Source organism: Ochlerotatus camptorhynchus, unplaced genomic scaffold (assembly GCF_037179485.1).
Source record: "Ochlerotatus camptorhynchus isolate MF236.1 unplaced genomic scaffold, CSIRO-AGI_Acam_v1.1 ptg000196l, whole genome shotgun sequence".
Lineage (NCBI taxonomy): Eukaryota > Metazoa > Arthropoda > Insecta > Diptera > Culicidae > Ochlerotatus > Ochlerotatus camptorhynchus.
In genome coordinates this window covers 5,908,634-5,930,327 of record NW_027040686.1, presented here as the reverse complement: position 1 = coordinate 5,930,327, position 21,694 = coordinate 5,908,634, and the positions used below count along the sequence as shown (strand labels likewise).

The window sequence follows — 21,694 nt, the reverse complement described above, 5'->3', positions numbered from 1 at the left end:
CCATATTGAGTAATCCAGCGGATTAAGATTGGGGCTGGATGGCGGCCACATATTCTTCTCCCAGAATGGAAGATGTTCCTGCAACCACTTCTGAGTGCGGCTCGAGGTGTGGCACGGAGCCCCATCTTGTTGAAATACAACAATTGGCTTCAGACCGTACTGGTCTTTGATACACGGAAGAACATACTTACTTAAAATCCCGATGTAGACCTCCGTGTTGACCTTGTCGCCTTCTGGAATGAACACCGGGTCCACCATAACACTAGCAGGATGCTTGGTCAGATACACGTTCTTGTACTCGTTGGCCAGGTCTTTTACCGGAAGAGAACTAACATACCGGTTGGTTCTAGAATTTGATACGGGATCAACGGTAAACATGCCCTCGTCGGTGAACAGGATTACCGGATTTTTTCGCTTAAAGAAGTTCAAGATTTTGCTTCGGGGGGAGAGGTAGCTCATCGATTCTTCCGGTTCTCCTCCTAGCATCGCGCTATAAGGTACCAGGCAATAACCAGGGTAGTTGATCGATAGCTCGATGACGTCATTTCGTTGACGTCTGCAATGGGAAATTCTCATAGCAGGCGTTGACGATGGGACGTTGTCAAGTTGTTGAATAGCAACTATCGTGGTAACTCACCGATTACCTGTCGATCTGCCAAATTTGGAAAGACGTCTGCATTGGATTGTCTCATATAATAATATTCCGCCCACTATATCATAAGAAATTGCGAGTAGCTGAGTGGAATGGAGATAAGTTAAGCATTGGGTACAGGACCTTGTCTCCCCTGGGTGGTGCCAAAAGATGAGCGCAATAGAATCATCAAGTTGCCATAAGGCACGGAATGAGACTATTGCATGGCTGGGTAGTCAAAGTCTTCCATTCGTTAGTCATTTCAGGTGGATTAGAACAGGTTTAGGTTTAGGGTGGGCGTTGGCCAGATTTGGATTTTTTAGATGTAATCCTAGATAGGACCCTGTCATTGAACGTCGCGTGAAAGTGGAACTTAATGAAGGCCTAAGTACTTTTTCGTAGTTTTTAGTTTTCGGATTTGAAAGATCGTCGGCTACAGTGGCCTGCTTACTGAGCAGAAAAACGCGGTCCCAGGTCCTTACATATCAAAGAGATTTATGGTAAAATCGCTTGTGTATCGTTTTTTTTTTGCGAAACTCGTTGTTGTCGTTGGTTCCGGGTTTGAATGGATACACAAATTTGAGCAACGGTATTATGTGATATGAGGGGCTCGATGGCCTTAGAGCAACCGTTTTTGCTTACTGAGCAGAACATCATTAGTCTAATATCAGGCCCATCCACATTCAAGATTCGTCAATCGTTTTATTTGTTAATATGACTACATGGTAATAACAGCAACTCGGTGATTAAAAAGGTGCTCGTCTGCCTAGTGGCAAACGTTTTTGCTTACTGAGCAGAAGACCGTGGGTTTAGTCCCAAGCTCCTTCGCGTTATATGATCGTTAGGACATCAATTCAGCTTATCGTTTACCAAAACGAACCCTGCTGCAAACCCAACCCTCTTATCCAACCTCCCAGTGATTCCTCGTGGAAGTGCAGAGGTGTTCTCGGCTTCCATCAAAGTGAGTGTCATGTCAACACAATCCTTCCCATTCCTTTCTTGACCTGTGTTCGGGCGCGGCCGGCGCTGGTATTGCCTAATTTAAGATCACCAGTTTTTACACATTGAGGATGATTGCTAGTCCCAAGCATCGTCTATTGGTTCTCTGTGTAATTACAGCTGATCTGGCAGTAACAGATTAGTAACCGTGGGCGGTCAATCAAGCTCAAGCTCAAGCTCAAGCTAAAGAAGTTCAAAATTTTGCATCGTTCGACTCGTAGCTCCCGGATGCGGTTGGTAATCATGTGAGTTTTTTTTCCGTGCCCTCGACTTCACCCCGCAACCTTCTTTTACGATCTTCCGTGCCGTAAAGTCACTGATCCCGTGTTCGTTTGCCATTTTCCTTATTGAACGCACTGGATTCACCCGAATCTTCCTTTTGATAGCAGCGATAACCCTCGGAACTTGAGCTGACCTGTGGCCACCTTTGCGGATAGTTGTTCTTTCTTTTCTCGGTCTTAAACCCTTTTGACGGTCCACCGCGACACTCCCACGGCGATTGTAATGTCTTTTTGCGATATTTGCGCGTGGGACAAATCACGAATACGCCGCCACTTCATCATGGTGCAACTGTCAAACTAAGTAAATCATTTTCTTTAAACACAGCCTACTACGGTATGAGCTATAGGTTACGTGCATGCAAAGAAAACCAAGGCATTGTATGCACAAGTGAAACGGAAACCTTATTTGTACGATGGTGCAAACATTATCACGCATACGGTACACTATTCGCATGACCATTACGAATAATTTCATGCCAAAGAATAATTTTATTATATAACTTGAATCAAAGTCTGAAAGCGTCATTTTTGAAATCTCAGGATCATGAAATGATTCTAAATTCTGGAATTTATTTTTTGCCTCGATAGCAGCTCATGAAATTTTTCGTTAGTCTGAGTTTACTTGGAACTCTTCACATGATATATTCGTCCTTTTTTCAGAGTTACGTTTGAATCATCCTACTTCTTTTCTGGATTCCTCTAAAATAATCTTGATAATATCCAAACTTTTTAAGTAACATTCTAAGAGATCTCAGCATTATCTCTTGTAATCTCTTATAAATCACTCTCCGATTCCACAATTCCCTCAAAATTCTTAATAATTTCCTAGGTACACTCTTCAGAATGACCGACACACTCTTCTGAGACTCATCCGATAATCCCCTTTGAACTGCTTTGTACCAAAATGGCATTGAAAGTCTTCTAGAAATTTCCAGATGTTCTTTTCGCATAATTCCGTTTAAATTTCTTAAAATTTAATAAAAATTAATCTAAATAGAAACATTGGACAGAATTCCATTGATGATTTGTATCAGCATTCTCCTTAAGTTTTATCACCGCCAAGCTCACAAAGATAGATGGAACTCTACTCAGAATTAACTTGAAATTCTCCTTTGCTTTAACAAGTAATTCGCCTCACACTTGACTGTAAACTATCTTCAGAATTACCTTATAATTCTGAATTCTAGGGCAATTCAGCATTCTAAAGTAATTCAGATTGCTAAGGTAAGTCAATATTCACAGGTACTTTAAAAAAAATTCTAAAAATAATCAGATGTCTTTTAAATTCTCATTAAAAATCTTAATATTTATTCTTAAAAATCTCTATTTCAAAGTCCTGGGTGTTGTCTAGATTCAAAAGTCTTGCTAATTTTCCAAAGCTCAATTTATTGTTTTCAATCCTTAACAGTTTTCGATTTCTCTAAATTCCAAAATAAGGGAAATTCCTCCATATCGAAATTTGATTTTTTTTATGAATCTAGTATTAAAAAAAAAAAATACCAATATCCAATATCCAATATCAAAAAAAAAAATACCAATAGCCAAAATCTACACAAAAACTCCAAGTAAAAAAAAATCCTGGCCCGGTATTTTTATAAGTTTGAAATTTTTTTCCAGCAAATAATACATTGAAAATTTTTCAATTTGCATGATTCTGCAAACTATTGCAAACATGTTGTAACAATTCTATGAACGATGTTGCAATAATGTCCAACGAAGATGGCCTTTAGAAATTGTAGTAGTAAGTTTAGCTTTTTATTTTTTGAATAGAGGGTCAATTAATTGCAGTGATATTTTTAAAGCAACATATTTAAAAAACTACAAGGGACAGTCCTATGGAGTCGTACGCAATGGTAACGTAGGACTACGTGGTCTTATATAATAAATCTTATTTTTTAACTGCAGCAGGAACTTGTGTTATGTGTAGGAATAGGAATTTGAACGAGGCGACTCACGAAGAGCTACTCATTCCGATCAATAGCGGTGCGGCTTCTTCTTCCTTCTATGGATGCTCATGTGGGCAGCAGCTCGCTGCTTACAGGCAGCCTTTCGTTGTGTACTTGAGAACAATGTTCAAAGCCATGCGCCGAAAGCACTGCTGCTGCTGCTGATGCAGACGACCGGACACTACCACACATGGTGATTGGACTGAATCCGATCAGCAGTTGAGGGCATCCTTGATAGCTAGCTGCTTGCGGGGAGCCTTTCGTTATGTACTGGAGAACACCACCACTCATCACGCGGTGATTGAATAAACACCGTTTGGTGATACCGGATTGAATTCAACTTTGAAAGCTGTGTTTGGGAAATCGTTTTTCGCAGGCAATCGGTGATAATTTTAAGTACAGAAACAATTGCACATTCGTGCAAATTTCAATAGTAATATTTTGAAAAATAATAAAGTCTTAAATTTAACAGATGCGTTAAAATATTTCTAATCGATTGGTGATAAAATTATTATCACCAATCGATTAGAAATATTTTAACGCATCTGTTAAATTTAAGACTTTATTATTTTTCAAAATATTACTATTGAAATTTGCACGAATGTGCAATTGTTACTGTACTTAAAATTATCACCGATTGCCGAAATTGGTTCAGGGGCAGCAGAGTTATTAACGTTCAGAATCTTTCATAAATTTGTTACATGTTCCATTTTCGGTATTCACAAAGTGTACCCCCATATAGAAACCACAGACGTAGTCCTACGTCAAAATCTGGGAAAATCTGGAACAAATTTAAAAACTCTGGAAATATATGTGATCTGTGTGGAAAATCTGGTAAAGCTGCCTGCAATCGACCGGAAGATAAGAGCAGCATCCATCAGCATCACTGCGAGATGTGGCAAAGAAGATAGGTACTTCGGCAACAAATGTCATGCGGGTTAAGATAAGATTGGGATTGGAAACCCATCGGCAGCTGAAGCAACCAAAACGAAGCAAAAAGCTCGGAAGCTGTACGACTCAATTCTGGGGAAAAATCGGGTTGTATAATCATAGATGATGAGACATACGTGAAATTCGATTATCAGATCGCAGTTCTACACTTCGCACAAAGGAAAGGATGTTCGTGAATCGGTGAAAGCCATTTACACCGAAAAATTCGGCAAGAAAGTCATGGTTTGGCAGGGGATATGCTAGTGTGGAAACAATTCTTATCCATTTACAATGACAGACACACATACTGGCGGTAGAAATTTGACAGCTGCGGTAGAACTCCACGGCTGCCGCCAGACTGACATTTTTCATATGATCCGCAATATAATTATGAAGCATAATAATTTAATTAACAAGCGCACAAATAATCGCCAAGATTCCTGGTATCTCTCATGAACCGTTACTTTCGTTTGCGAGTTAGGACGGACCAAAATAATAATCCACTGGCTAAATGCTACAACCATCATTTGAAATTCAAATCTGCTCAGCCTGCAAGACGAAAAAAAAGCGAATGAAACAACGCTTCCTCCTTGCTTATAACTTATTCAACGGATCACTTTGGCCCGGCAGCCGTCGACGCTTGCTGATCGCTGATTGTTCGACAGCATTAAATAATTCAATTCCCGGTGTCCATTTCACGTAATCGATGAAAAGGCATCCAATATTATGCTCACCGGATCCTCGGCTTGCCGTGAGAAAACAAGTCACAGGCTTCATTTTCTCCGGAGCCGTTGCTTTCCAAGAAGAGCTATGTGCCAGGAGTGGGTGGTCGCAAGATTGTCCAACACATTTTTCGACGGCTGCTTCATTCGATCCTTGTGGTATTTCCTTCCCCGTGTTTCGGCGGCGGCTTCTTCAATGCCTATTCAAAAATGAAGTACTAAGAAGAAAAGTCAAATCTACCGTTGCCCGGAGGCTCTTCTTAGAATGAGGAAACTTTCACCGAGCATCAAACGCCTTCGAACAAATCACTTTAATTTTGGCTTCAGGTTACGAGCTTCTGGAAAATTCCACCCGAATCCATAGCATCGATTGTCACTTGTGTCGATGGACGCAGCCTAACTGACAACTTTAATTAATTAAATCATCCGGATCCATTTCGTGGCATCTTAACGGTCAATCGGTTCTATCTCCCTGGGTGGCATCTTTGAAGGACATTGAGTGGACGCGAAAACTAATTACAACACCTGAGCCGCGTCTTTCCGTCTTCCACTGGCCGCTGGCCGCCTGACGATGACGGTGACTTACTGTGAAATGGGAAAACTTTGAGCATCAATATCCTACGGCGACGGTGCGATGGCTGGGGCTTATTTTCCAATTACGAGTCGGGCTTCGCTAATCTGATCCGGTAATAATTTGTCATTAATCTTGGTGAGGGTATGGCGTGGGGCGCTGTTTTGATGTGCGTGGGGTTTTCCGTGCAAGACGGTCGATGGCGGGATCGATGTTTAGCAGAAAATTGTTGTATTCTTGAGTTAAGTGAGACGGTTTGATGGACAGGTGGATGATGCTAAATGGTTGAGTGCATTTTAATATTTGTGGCTGTTTATATTTAAACTACGTTTACCGTTTTTGAGAGATTTAGGACCCCCTCCCCCTTACCCTCGCGTAGGAAAACGTCCATACATTTCTGGAAATTTGTATGGACCATAGACATTCCCCAACGGTCGATGGAACGATTGGTAGAAGGGTAAAAAACGTTCGAATTAATTATAGTGCAATAGAACAACGAAGGAACAAAGCGAATCTGTTGGACACCCCTCTCCATCCCTCTCCAAAGGGGGAGTTTGATAAAGAGAGATGAAAAAACCGATTTGTAACTTCCTTAAAAAGTTGTCCTAGCTCGCTATCTACTATCTATATGCAATTTTCACACTGCCGTACTCTAACGGAACTAGCAACTCTATGCTTTCATCTCCTCCATCTATCGTATAAAAATTACCGCTTTAGTCTGTTATTTGAAATTAGCATCTTCAACCAACTTAAATAATAATTTTAAAAATCGAATGAACTTAAGTTGAAAAGACGCATCTGTGTCACTTGAAAATTCAAACCTGTAAACCACACAAATTCAAGAAATAAATATTGTTTAAATTCAAAGTTTTGTTTCAGTTCGTCTGTGGATGTCACGGTTGTCACATCGGTAGACGCTGTACACGGTTATTGAGACTAACTAAAAATGGAGTAATGGTTTATATGTCCCCGTTCTGTCCTGTATGAAGAAATTCAGCACAGCACCGCTGTTCGCCACCAATTGAAATCATAGAACATAGGTATTCAACATAACTTCAGAGAATAGTTTTGTAACTGATTTATTCCAAATGTTCTTGTAAATATTGGCACAGATTTTTTTGACGTAGACTACGTCTTACCGGAAGGTACTGGGAAAAAATCTAAAATCTAAAATTGCGACCGTCACGAAAAGGTGTAAGGTTTTGAACGCTTATAACTTTGTCATTTGTAGATGAAATTTAAATCCAAATACACAAATCTATAGGATATAACCCTTGCAATCTATGCTATAGATGCTTTTCCTATTTTCTAAAAAATATCGTTGAAAAATGTACAAATAAACAGTGACAATTTTATCACTGTTTCAATGAAATAAGCGTTCTCCCCAAACCAAGTCGTCATAATCGAGTACCATTTGGTTGAGCATTGTTTTGCTTGAACCTGTCAAACTATATAAGAGCTTTGCTGTCGTTTCTCCGCTCATCACCATTCACTGCTTGATCGTCAAGCAGTCCAGTCCGGTTTCGTCCGATCTCTCTCTTGAGTATTAGTTTTGTGACAGTCCGTTCGCGTCTCCCTTTCGCGGTGATAAGTGAAACATCGTTCGATCCCAGTATGGGAAAACCGCCGCGTGGTGATGCGGTTGCAAGCGCGTCCGGGAAGCGTTCCCGTCAGGAAATCGCCAACGCTCAGTCGGCCTCGAAAAAGCTGCTGTCCAACAACCGGTACGCCATTCTGGAAAATGGTGATGAACAGGAAATAAAGAAGAAGGAGAAACTACCACCCTTTTTGTCAAGGGATTCCCGCCTGGACTTCGGGAAAACATCGAGTACTACATCGAGAAAGGCTTCTTGAAGTGCACCATGCGCCTGTGCTCTGAAGGCATCATGCTGATGGTACCTGCAAGGAAGGACTACAAGGCCGTTGAAGTGCTGCTGAAGCAGAAAAAATGGGAGTATTTCTCTCACGACATCGAGGAGGACAAGCCGCTCAAGGTAGTCGTGCGTGGTCTGCCCGATATGTCGGATGTCGGATGAGCTGAAGAAGAACGGCCTAAGGCCATCGCAAGTCTTCAGGATGAATCGGCACGACGCCTCCCGCAAGTACCGTGACCAGCTGTATTTGGTCCACCTCGAGCGAAACACAACGTGTTTGAAGGACCTGCAGTGTATTCGGGCGCTTTTCCACATCGTGGTTAAGTGGGAACGCTACCAACCTCGCCCCCGTAACGTCACCCAATGCTCAAACTGCCTCATGTTTGGGCATGGGACCAAAAATTGCCACATGGCTCATTGCTGCAACGAATGTGGCAAACAACACGAACCCGAAGAATGCGAGAGCATGGAGAACGCCGATCCACAATGCGCCAACTGTGGTGCAGCACATCGAGCTACCAGCAAGTCTTGTCCGAAGCGTGTGGAATTCATGGAAATCCGCAAAAGGTCCTCCACGCAGAACCAGCCGGGTCGGAAAAAGGTACCGGCACGCAATGAGCAGAATTTCCCCGCCATTAGCCAACGGCGTCCGATTCCAATTCTTCCGCCACTACCGCTCAACAACCGTTTGGCTGCTGCTGCTGCATCGGTCCCACCAACTGCTGAGATGCCAAACCATCCGGCTAATCCGAGCCGTCAGTCCTTTGCGGCAACGGTTTCGTCCCCTCCCCCGGGTCTATCGTGGCGTCGAGATGATGCCCTACCATCGCATGAAAACGAAGACCTACTCACAACAGAGGAACTTATTACCATCATGGCAGAAGCAATCATCATCAAGCGCTCCTGCAGAACCAAAACCGAGCAGATTCTTGCTGCATCACGTTTCATCGACAATTATGGACCGTGAAACCATCAAGATCGCCAACTGGAACGCTTGCTCGCTCAAGAGCAAGATCATCGACATTGCCGTTATCACCGAAACCCACCTGAAACCGGAGGTAAACGTCTACCTTCCTGACTTCCGGCTTCTAAGACTAGATCGAACCAGCTCCGGGGGAGGAGGAGTTGCTATTGCTGTAAGGAGAAACATCTGCTGTCGGCTTCTGCTGAGCTTCCAGCTGAAAACCATCGAAGCTTTAGGGGTAGAAGTCTTCACTCCTGTCGGCTCTATCACCATCATTGCGACGTACTGCCCCAAGCAAATCACCATCAGGGACGGGTCGGCAGCAGACCTGCGGAAGGACATCATCAAACTAACTCGTCGGCGCGAAAAGTACATCATTGCTGGCGACCTGAACGCCAAACACCAGGCTTGGGGCAATAGTCGAAGCAACCAAAACGGCACCATCTTCAACGACGACTTGCAAGAGGCTCACTACACCATATTAGCACCGGACTCTCCCACCCGGTTGAGCCGGTCTGGCGTTCACTCCACCATTGACATCCTCATCAGCAACATAGGAGACAACATCTCGCTACCTGTGACCCATCAGGAGCTGAGTTCGGACCACTATCCGGTGGTGGCCGAAGTAGGCTCATCTGTCAACCGATTCCAAGCTTCCCGACGCAACTACCATCGTGTCAGCTGGGAGCAGTTCCAACACTGTGTCGACTCCACTGTCGACTACGGTGTCCTTCCGGAGACGCCCGAAGACGTTGACCGGTGTCTGCGTTCCATCGAGGAGGCGATATCCCGGGCCAGGGACCAACACGTGCCAGTATCCAGACAGGTGAGCAATACTCTGAACCTTGATAGAATTACCAAAGATCTCATCAGACTCCGTAACTCCATCCGAAGGCAATACCAGCGTTCTGGTTTGCGTGTCTTGAAGACCCATTGCAATCGTCTTACAAAAACCATCCAAGCCAGGATGGTGGACCTCAGAAATCAAGATTTTGCTAACAAAATCCGCTCTCTCCCAGATTGTGCAAAGCCCTTCTGGAAACTAACGAAAATTCTTAAATACAAGCCCAGGCCCATTCCACCACTAACCCCACTGGATCGTCCCGGCGACCCAGTGGTTCATCTGATAACTCCTGCAGAGAAGGCTGCAGCGATAGGTCAACATTTCGTCAGCTCCCATAATCTCGGACAAAACATTGTCAGCCCTCATGAATCTGAGGTTGCTGAAAATGCAACCAATCTTCATCAGATTCCTAACATTATTCCAGAGGAATCCGAGATTACGGCTGACGAACTGTTGGCCTATATCAAATCATCTAAAAACATGAAGGCCCCAGGTTTCGACAACATCCTGAATCTGGAACTCAAACACTTGAGTTCCAGACTCTACAACCATCTGGCACTGATTTTTTAATCAGTGCCTCAGACTTGGCTACTTCCCCTCGTGTTGGAAGTCAGCTAAAGTCATACCCATCCGGAAACCTGGGAAGGATCCGTCCTCACCTTCAAGTTATCGACCAATCAGCCTTCTCTCAGGGTTATCAAAACTGTTCGAAAGAGCAGTCTACCACCGGCTCCTAACATCTGCCGAACAAAACAACATCTTACTCGAGGAACAGTTTGGTTTTCGGAAAGGTCGTTCGACCGTCCACCAGCTGACTCGAGTGACAAACATTCTCAGACGGAACAAGTCTGTTTCGAAAACATCTGCCATGGCATTGTTGGACGTTGAAAAAGCGTTCGACAATGTCTGACATGATGGCCTGGTGTTGAAATTGCAGCAGTACGGTCTTCCAATCTTCCTAGTGAAGATAATAAACAACTATCTATCGGACAGGACGTTCCGAGTCTCTCTGAATAGCATCACATAGGATGCTTTCAACATCGGTGCCGGAGTTCCACAAGGAAGCATTCTTGGTCCTATTCTATTCAACCTGTTCACCTCCGATATGCCGGCTCTCCCTGATGGTGAATCGTTGTCTCTGTTCGCAGATGACACATCCATCGTCTACAAGGGTAGGGTCAACGGAGCTCTGACTGCCAAACTTCAGAGAGGCCTGGACGTCCTGTCTGTATATTTCAACAGCTGGAAGATCCGTATCAACGCGGCAAAGACCCAGGTCATCATCTTTCCACACTCAAAATCTCCCAGACTTGTTCCGTCTGAAAATAATAAGATCTGCTTAAACGGCTCAGTGGTGGAATGGTCCAAAGAGGTCGTGTACCTCGGGCTAACATTAGACAGCAAGCTTCTTTTCAGGGAGCACGTTGACAAAACCAAAACCAAGTGCAACATCTTGATAAGATCGTTGTATCCACTCATCAACAGGAGGTCTACCCTGTCCCTGAAAAATAAGCTTGCTGTCTACAAACAAATCATCCTTCCCGTAATAGAATGCGGGATGCCAATCTGGGAGAGTTGCGCCAAAAGCCACCATCTTAAACTTCAAAGGATCCAGAACAAGATCCTGAGAATGATCCTCAACAGTCCACCGCAGACTAGAAACTCTGAGGTTCACCGCCTGGCTGGTCTTCAGACACTGGAGTTACGGAGAGCTGCCTCCATCGCAAGGTTCAGAGATTGCTGTAGGCGATCCGACCAACAGATCGTCAGGGATCTGGCACGTTAGGTTAAATTAGGTTAAGTAGATTCCCGAGCAAAGTCGGTTAACAAAATGAAAGCAAATCGATATTAAAGTATGCAGTTCCTATCATAATGAAAACTCATTTTGATTTCGTCTGATATCATATTGTGCTTTCATAATGCAGTCAAGATGTTTTAAATGAAAGCAACTTAACTTAACTCTGCTGTTTACGTCTTGTTCAAAATTTAATTTAAATTCATCTGTCGTTGAACTAATGATTATCGTTTATCTGATTTGTTTAACACATTTTAGGTCATTCGTGACTTGCCCGCGGTGAGATTGGAGCCTAAGTCTTTCAGCTTGAGAAACATGAATGGTAACCATTTACTCTACGGGCCTTCAGTTAAACATTATGAATGCAAAATCAGTAATCAAATTGATTTCATTGAAAGCAGGATTAGTTTTCCGTTTGCTTCAACAGTGTAAAATTTTGCTCTCATTTTTGCTGTGTTAACCGTTAAGTCAACCAAAATGAGATCAACGTTGACCAAAAACCCTGAATCGAAATCAAAAAATCCGCTTAAGCGCCAACACATACAAAAATGTGATGCGGAAATGCGTGTTTAAGTTTGCCAAGCTAGCTCACTCAGGGCGGGTCTAACGTACGCGATCAAACTCATGCAATCAACGTGTGTCAAAAAGAGATTAATTCACTAAAAGCATTCAATCAGGTTCATTTAACTATGTATATTTACGGGATCAAAGGTTGAGATTGAATTTGCAGGTTGGTTCTCGCTCACAAAAAGAAACTAAGTGTGGGCAAAGAATACAATTTTGGAAGCTACGTATTTCAGGTTGTTATTTGACACATGAGTTAAACTTAAAAACTAAAGCGCTCTAACCTATTCTTTTTCGATGGCAACCCGGGTTACTTGCTGCTGCTGATGCACGTGGAGGTGATCGAGGTCGGCGGAATGCCAACGCCGTTGTTGCCAATCGCCAATCGGAGTGACGACTCGTTCGCTGAAGCGGTCGGCCGGAAGCCGCGTGGGTAGCGTTGTTCGACTGCGGGATCGCTACAGTTCGATCGACGGCCTATTGCTATCGGCCGGGGGCCACAGCGTGCTCTTCGGTGTGCTACGAAGTCACGGCGGTACGATCAACGGTTGTCGCTAATGGCCGGGGGCCACGGTGTAGGCGAATACGGAATAAAAGAATACTGCGGTTGTGCGATCGGCGACTCTTCACGGCGGTGTGAGTCGAGCCTCTTGCGGATCCCGTTGGCTACCCGTGCCGGCGAGTGGTGCCGACAAAGGTTCGGAAACGTAGGCGGCGGAGCGTGAAACGATCACGGTTTACTAGCGGCCGAGGGCCACGGCGTGGCTTGCGTAGTGCTGCAGAAAGCAGAGAGCACTTCTTCGGTGGGTGACCACCGAACGACGGAAAGCACTAGAGAGCGCGGTCCGAAAACGCACTGGACACCGAGATACTCTGGTGTAAGATGGCTGCTGTGTGCTTTTGTACTCGACCACGAGGTGGAACGTCGATGACGCCGATAGTTTTCGGTCCCCACCGAGAATCTTCTTTCGAAGGATTGACCTGGTATGATTCACCGAATCGATAATCTCGGTGATACACTAGCACTATAAATTTAAGTATTTGTCTGATGGTGATATTTTTCAAAGTACCGATCTCCCGCACTTGACAGTGCCTTCGCACTCACTGTTCGGTAACTTTATAATTTTTCGCTCTGAATAAATTTACGGTTTAGCTTTAAATCTTCCTAACTGTCTAGCTCGATAGCCAACTTGCAGATGATCTCACCACGCGCAGAGTCGTGTTTATATCCCCTCTGCATTTTACACGCGGCCGATTCTGATTGGCCGCTTTTGTTGCATAATCTTTTCTTATCAATCTGTAGATTGCATGGTATGAGAGGGAGACAGCTGATGTCTCAATATATCAAGAACACGAACACTTCGCGACGGGTTTGGTTGTTGTCCGCGCTAGAAATATCGATAATGGGGTGTTACGAATGATCGTAACGCCAATATCAATCTAGCCTCATTATGAAGCGTCTCCGCTATGCTGTCAGTCTGATGATAGCTAGCGGAGGCGTTACACTCTTTATAGGCAATTAGAATAACATCTGAGGTCCACCCTTTTTAACATACTCTGGACAAAAGATACTTTCTGTCACGCCCCATTCTTAAAAACAGCGGCGGGAAACCCTGCGAGGGGTGGGGCTTACAAAGTAGTTTTTGTGCAGAATATGTAAAAAAGGAGAGACTTCGGATGTATTCTTTTCTGCAGAATATGTAAAAAAGGAGGGACTTCGGATGTTGTATACAAATTACAGATGCATTACTGTAAGAACTGTCAAAATCCTATGAATTTACACGCTAGTGTTCGTGAGATTCTGCTTGGCGAACTGAATTTTGATGATTTTGGGCCGTTCCTGTGTTGAAGTGGGATCCAGAAGAAAAAAATCATTTACATCTTTAAGCAGAGCTTTACATTGTTGTTTGTTACAAAATCCGCAAAATACAAAATGAACCAAGTAGATTAGCGAGTTTCTGGGTAGTGCTGTGTTTAGTTCGGTCCAACAATTTAAAATTAAAACTCTGAAAATGGGTTGGAGCTTCTTTGTGTCAAAAAGTTAAGAGATATATTTCTAAATACTTGTAGTTTGGAGTTTCTGATAAATTCCTACGTTAAGCTATCTAATGAACATTTAGAATTATAATCCTACTTGGCTGGACACATTTTTAATCGCTTGAAATAGCAAATTATGATTAAATATTGAACATAGACCAAACTTTCTAATTGTGTGAAAGCACAACTCTGAATATCAAATTTTCAATTATGCTGATGGAAAGAAAGTGAGGGGGCAATCCCAAGTAACCAACAAGCCTGCTCAGTTATAATCCGACTAATAATGCGCAGTCGTATGTTAGTTTTCCCAAGTAACAATTTGGGTTTTATGAGGGTACTGTCGACTATGATTTAGACATGTAGAGTGCTTTAAAACCTCAATAAAACTTACAATGCTACTTAGGCTGGGATGTGCAATACATGCTTGTGAACGATTTCCCACCGGAGGTATCCCACTGTGATCAAGCGTTTTGTTAAACGTGTTATCCATAACAAATGTTCAACGGAGATGGGATGGGCATTGAAGTGTGCACGGGGAATTTATTTAATAACGGAGGATAAAAGACAAATGTTTCATATGCGGAAATATCCCTAACGGAAAGTCCAGAAACAGTCAGAAAAATAACTAATAAGGGTGAGGAAATTGACGTGTCAAGGAGAGGAAATGGAGTAAATTGAGGAAATAAGTTACTTCTACTGTATTTTAAATAAATATCAAGAAAAATGCACTTGAAGTTCACTAAACATCTCAACGTAGTCTACGTCAACCATTCGGTCGTGTCTTGTACACAACCCCACCAATTTTTAAATCAATATTTTTAGTCCCAGCACCCAGCTTTTAAAAATTAGCCCCTCTGGGCTGCTTCGACAGCATAGGGTTTAAGAATTTTCTTTTTGCTTGGTATCATCACCTCCATTCACATTCTAATGGAGACACATCGTCACCCAAACAAATGCACAATACCACCAACTGCGACGTAGCTTTCATAAAACCAGCAGCATGTCACCGGGCGCCATAAATTCTGTCATTTTCACGCGGACGCAAACTATTGCACGATTTATGGCACAACTTACTTAAATTGGCTGTAAAATGATTCATTTCTGTTTTCAGTTCAAACAATCTCCCGATTCCCTCCGTCGGTCGTCCATCGTCCTGCTTGATGATGGCACAATAAAGCGTGAGCACGGCATATCTCATTTCGTTTGAATTATTTCCGCCTCTTACGGCGTCGCCATTATTGTGTCTGTCTGTACAGCAGTGTTGTTAACAGCCCGTAGGTATGTTCACGAAAAAAGTGGACACTCTCTTTTAACTTTATCAACGCAACGTCAAATCAAATAATGATTGATGCTAGACTTGACGCAAAATATAGCGTAGGAACTATTTTTGACGTAGGACTGCGTGTGTGATTTCTATGTGGGGAACACTTTGTGAAAACCAAAAATGGAACATGTGACAAAATTATGAAAGATTTTGAACGCTAATAACTCTGCTGCCCCTGGACCAATTTCAATAATTTTATCACCAATCGATCAGAAATATTTCTACGCATCTGTTTAATTTAAGACTTAACTATTTTTAAAAATGTCACTCTTGAAAATTACACGAATTTGCAACTGTTGCTATGGTAATTAAAATTATCACCGATTGCCTGCGAAAAGCGATTTTCCCGAACACGGATTTCAAAGTTGAATTCTATCAGGCCTCACCAAACGGTGTTTATTCAAGTGGTGTTCTTCAGTATACAATGAAAGGCTGCCTGCAAGCAGTCCACATGAGCATCCATAGAAGGAGGCAGAAGCAGCATCGCTATTGATCGGAGACAGTAGCTCTTCGTGAGTCGCTGTGGGCCATCTATGTCAAGCGTCAAGTTTATTATTAATCCGACGGGTTAGGTTACAAATTAGGTCAGGTTGAGACGCAATGATTTTGGAACCAATTTTTTATGTTGTTGCAACACGGACGTACATGAAAGGTATTTAATTTTTAGTGAAAAGCGTTGATTTTTTCATAAATTACTTCAAATAGTTCCCATGATTAGTTCCATTTCACCAGCGTATGTACACAATTTTGTCGTAACTCTGGAATGTGGAATTGCTATCGAAAAACGAAAAAATTAAACTCAACAGCTACATTAGCTACGAGGAAGTCACGTATTGAATTGTTTTGTTTGTCAAATCCATCCCAGCAGTCCAAATGTGAGTGCGATTTTTCTTCGCCAGATCTACACGGCTAATGAGAACGAGCCAAATTTGAATTTAGTTTACTCATAATTTCCAAAAGTGCAGGAACTCAGCGAAGAGTAAATTGCCTCATGTCATTTGCCTCATGGAAAATGAGGAAAATTTAGGAGTAGTACCAAAAACTGAGTGAATCCAATCTTTACTATTATCATATTCGGGAACTTTTTCCTTGGCAAATCTAAAAAAATTGAAAAACCTGGACAAACGTGAAACAAATTCACTCATCGCTGAGTTCCTGCACTTTAAGTGATTTAAGACTAAACTAAACTCAAATTTGGGCAAGAGGGAGTCCACTTCTTTTCGTGTGTGCAAAACTCCTATGCAGCCGTGAATATTGACGCACTCTCTCGAAGGTAGCTGGTGCCAGGTACCGTAAACACGTTATCTCGGTATTTCAGCATAGCTGTCTCGTGAGACGTGAACATTTCGCACAAAAGTTGAATTATGAGAAAACAACAAAGCTGAACTTTCAACTTTGGTCCAACAATTGTTGGCAAATTTTTTTCGGCATGCATCCAACCGGGGATGGGCGGTGGTGACTGAACCCATAAATCAAATTTCCAATTCTCATTATTCGTCATTGTTTTTTTTTTGGTTCTATGTGCTCTTCGGTCCGGGTCCGTCACGGGAAGGTGGAATTTTCCCAAATGTGTATGTTTATTTTAGAATGAAAAGTTTTTGCAGTGTTTGGTATACATCATCAGCAGCGGGAGGACCAGCAGCGTTGTTGATGTTTTCGACTGAGGTGGACCAATAAATTTAGAGAAAATGTGTTCTAGGTTGTTTGACCTGCTGGGGACAATGTGATGTTGTTCTGTAATTAAATTCGAGTTTGTGGTAGCGAATGCTGAATTTTAGCAAATTTTGCTTTATGGGGATGAACCTTCTCAAGACCATAACATACAAGGATTGTAATGAGAAAAGCTAGATGATGATGATGATGATAGTGGTCTACGACTCATTGTAGCACGGAAACTAGTCCGATAACTGTGGGTTCTCCTCACTGTTGAACTTGATCAATAACCTCTGATTGTAATCCGAAAGTCGCTGTATGAAGGGCCAAAACGAATGGATGGATTGATAGGCAATTCGCCAATTAATTTCCTTGGGAGAGTTAAGAATCTTCTTCCAACAACTTGATCAGAAAATTGTTCAGAAAACGAGCCATCCAACAGGCCAATGCCCCAATGAATGGGGAGAAGAGCCCGCAGTTTATCCATGAAATGTTAGCAACAGGGACTTGACATCTTCAACCTCCCCATCCAAATCACTTCAATTGGGTGTGCTCTGATGGTCCGTCATCGTCCCGAATTTTTGATATGTAGTAGGGGAAATGTCGGCTTCGACAATACCTTAACCTATTATCGTCAGGGAGTAAACAAAGTCCTAGAGCACTCAAATTTGGCCAATAGATGCTCTGAAAAACAATGTATCCACATGCCAAAATTGAGCTCTACGTCTGTGATTTCTATCTATATGGGGGTTCACTTTGTGAAAACCAAAAATGGAACATGTTACAAAATTATGAAAGATTTTGAACGTTAATAACTCAGCTGCCCCTGAACCAATTTCAATAATTTTATCACAAATCGTTCAGATATATATCTACGCATCTGACTTTATCATTTTTCGGAACGTCACTATTGAAAATTGCACGAATGTGCAACTGTTGCTATGATAATTAAAATTATCACCAATCGCCTGCGAAAAGCGATTTCCTTAACGCAGATCTAAAAGTTGAATTCCAGCCGGTATCACCAAACGGTGTTTATTCAATCACCGCGTGGTGAGTGGTGCTGTTCTCCAGTACAAAACGAAAGGCTGCCTGCTAGCAGCGAGCTGCATCCCACATGAGCACCCGTAGAAGGAGGAAGAAGCCGCATCGCTATTGATCGGAATCAGTAACTCTTCGTGAGTTGCTATGGGCTATCTATGTCAAGCGCGTCGTGCTAAAGAGTATGAACTGAGAGAATTATATAAGACCACGTAGTCCTACGTCACCATTGCGTACAACCCTAAGGGCTGTCCCTTGTAGTTTACCCCCTGACGATAATAGAGTAAAGCTGGGTTTAGACAGGGCAAGTCAATTGATCAAGTCAGTTGAATTCAACTGACTTGAACGCGAATTGAACCATGCCATTCAACTGACTTGATCAACTCACTTGAATTGAAAAAAGTTGAACCAGGCTCAACTTTTCAAGCCAATTGAATTCAACTGAGTTGATCATTTGACTTGCCTAGTCTAAACCCAGCTTAAGGTATTGTCGAAAATTCCGAAAATTTTAACGAGGGCTGAGTTGATTATTACCATACACGGTAACCGCAAAATACCCAATAATGACTACAAAGTAAGCATTTTCGAGGGAGACTGGAACTACCCATTAAATGAGTAAAAATATTACCCATTGATGAGTATTTGTTAATCAAAAATGAATAACTGAAATACCACTTGCTTTTGTAGTTGTAATTACTCATAAATGGGTAAAATTTTACTCATTGAATGAGTAGTCCCAGTTTCCCTCGAAAATGCTTACTTTGTAGTCATTATTGGGTATTTTGCGGTTACCGTGTAGTAGATGCAAAGGTGAAGGATAAGAGAAAGGAGAGTCAAAGGTGTTGAACATGCAGAATTAGAAGTCATTGAGATTGAATGCGCATGTTTAAATATCGTTGATCCAGTTACCGATAGTATAAATTTGCATTTAATCTAGTTATGATTAATGTCAACAATACTTACATTTTGATGAAGATGGTGCTACCTATTTTACCTTTAATGTGATACCAATCATCACAGAAGCCAACCTTGAATCTTAGACGAGGTCGATTAGCAATACACTCGTTCCGAGAAAGGGCTCCATGGTACCACTCATATTGTATAATCATCTTCTCTTCTTCAGTTTTGCTCAGCACCCACAATGAACGCTCGGTGCATCATAGATTTGATATGGTTAGTAATATCCAATAGTGTTGAAAAAGAGACACAACCAGGCTTAGTTTTTAATGAGAAAAGTTAGATAAAGGCTATTACTGAGGCAGCTTGGAGCAGAATTCTATGTATATATAAGATCTAGCAACCGTTGTGGGCAAAGACTATTAGGGAAGTATTTTGAAGTTTACGAAATTTATCAACGGCAGTTTCTCGGCTTCGCAGTCGTAAAGTAATCAAACGATTAGTTATTGCCCTTCATCCAACGATTTGGTGTTTATTGCACCATCTGCAGAAATTCTATAAATGATATGACTTATAAATATCACAGTCAGCTCCCGATACTTACTCGATATCCTGTATCTCGATATTTTTCCTAACCTCAATTTTGCAAGCATTCTTCTTGGCTAACACGATGCCTCCCTTTCTCGATGTGTTTTGGGTAATTTCCCCATGTATGGTTACCTCATTAAGTGGATTTAATATCATGTTTTATTTCGACAGTGAGCATGCATAAGGGCCTATACGCGATGATCGATTCTCTTCGTCGATTTTCTCTTTTGTTAATAACTCGCTAGATTTAACGTTTCTCGGTGCGTTTGCTGTTGCTTTTGATAGCCAATACAACCTGTTACTACTCTGCATTGAACAAATTCTAGAAAATTGTTTCGCTTAGCTGTAGCAATGCAAAGAGAAAATCGATGAAGAGAATCGATCATCGCGTATTCGCCCTTATGAATGCTCACAGTCGATTTATTTTATTTTTTCGAAAATTGAGTTCATTAGGGGTATTGAGGTAATTGGATATTCGTATTCTCCGTTTCAAAAGGAACCAAAACCATCAGTTTTGGAGTGCTGCAATTATTTAAAATAGGTGGATAACATTAGCAAAGTCACAAGCAAGCAACTCATATCAGTCGAATAACAGCTTCTCGACATACCTTATACAACACCAATAGTTCAATGTGTTGTGGTTGAATAAATTTTCCAGATTTGTGTGAACAAAGCCTGAACAGAAGTTATTATTAAAAATAATACAAATATTATTGAGCATGCAGTTGAATAAATACGTCAAGAAGTCGTTTCTTCAATAGACGATCGTTTGTTGGGCGGTGAAAGTTGTAGCAGTAAAATTAATCATTGTGGTCTACTAACAAGATTAAACAAAACAAAAACAAATCGGCATGCCCGAAACCTTTACCAATCGAAAAAAGGATCTTTCTCCATTATTTTGACACTATAACCTAAAATTTTTATCGAAGGCACTTTTCCATACAAAATAAATTTGAGTGATTATTTCCATGAGTCACTTTGTCTCAGCCTTTTTGTGTGTGTTCGTGCCCTTCGCATTACAAACGTTTCGGAAACACAAAAAAATGACGATTTTGCATAACATAAAACACTTTTATTAACACTAACACTAATTACAACTTTATTAAGTCGACGGAAGCAACCGGTTAGCACTCGTGTTTATTTCAGTTACCATGGGGACGAAATTTGTGATTAGTCCCAGTCCCTTTCAAATTGTATCATTATTTATGTACGGTCCTTGAATTTGAAATGATGTTTCACATTCATCTAGTGATGGCCGATTTTCATTCAAATAATAGATTAAACGGTTAACGAACCGAAAAGTGATATATTTGTAATCGGTTATATCATGCCGATATAAGCAATAACTTCTCCAGAGGATCATCACCCATCGAATCAAATATATGCTGCACTCTCATTGGTGGAAAAATGATAACATAGCGAACAAAAAATAATCGATTAGTTGATATTCGAATAATTAAAAAATGGGACATCTCTGATTTTGGTGTGATTGTTTTGATAAAAAAGAGCGCAAAGTTTCATCGAGGGGGCAGCAAAACCACAAAATTACCTTACATACGGGGGGTATTCATTGGATGAAAGGGACCGTGAAAGAGGGCACTAAAATAGATAAAAAAAAGCTAACTTCATCGTACCTCTATGGTATTACTATTACCAGTACCAGGTCATGTCCAGGAATGCTGTACTGTTCTTCAAATTTGCTGTTTGACTATTCTCTTTTCTGAAAGTGAAGCAAACAATGAAACTCCCAGTCGCAGGATTGTTTTAAAATAAACTTTTTCACCTCAATCAACACCGGCTGGATCAAAAAAGCAAACTCAATCGTACCACCATAGATACATAGGAAAATCTACGAACCCCTCATTTTATCTGTCAAACTTTCATACATGGAGATGAAAAACTACCCAATATTAAGTACTTTTCCCTCAATTCCAGGGTTCAGCCCAAAACCCAATTTTGAGTAAATCGCATATAGTAGTTTCCATTTAAGACCAGCAAAAAAAATACCTACTTTTAAATATATTCAACCCAAA

The 21,694-nt window shown here is 41.7% G+C and overlaps 1 protein-coding gene and 1 pseudogene across 2 annotated transcripts in view; one reads left to right on the top strand and one right to left on the bottom strand.

The window, feature by feature from the left end:
- LOC135702720 (alpha-protein kinase 1-like) overlaps positions 1 to 21,694 on the top strand; it is a 365,060-nt gene that overhangs the window by 71,055 nt on the left and 272,311 nt on the right. The window lies entirely within an intron of this gene.
- The window catches only part of LOC135702671 (uncharacterized), a 79,367-nt pseudogene continuing 70,078 nt past the window's right edge, over positions 12,406 to 21,694 (bottom strand).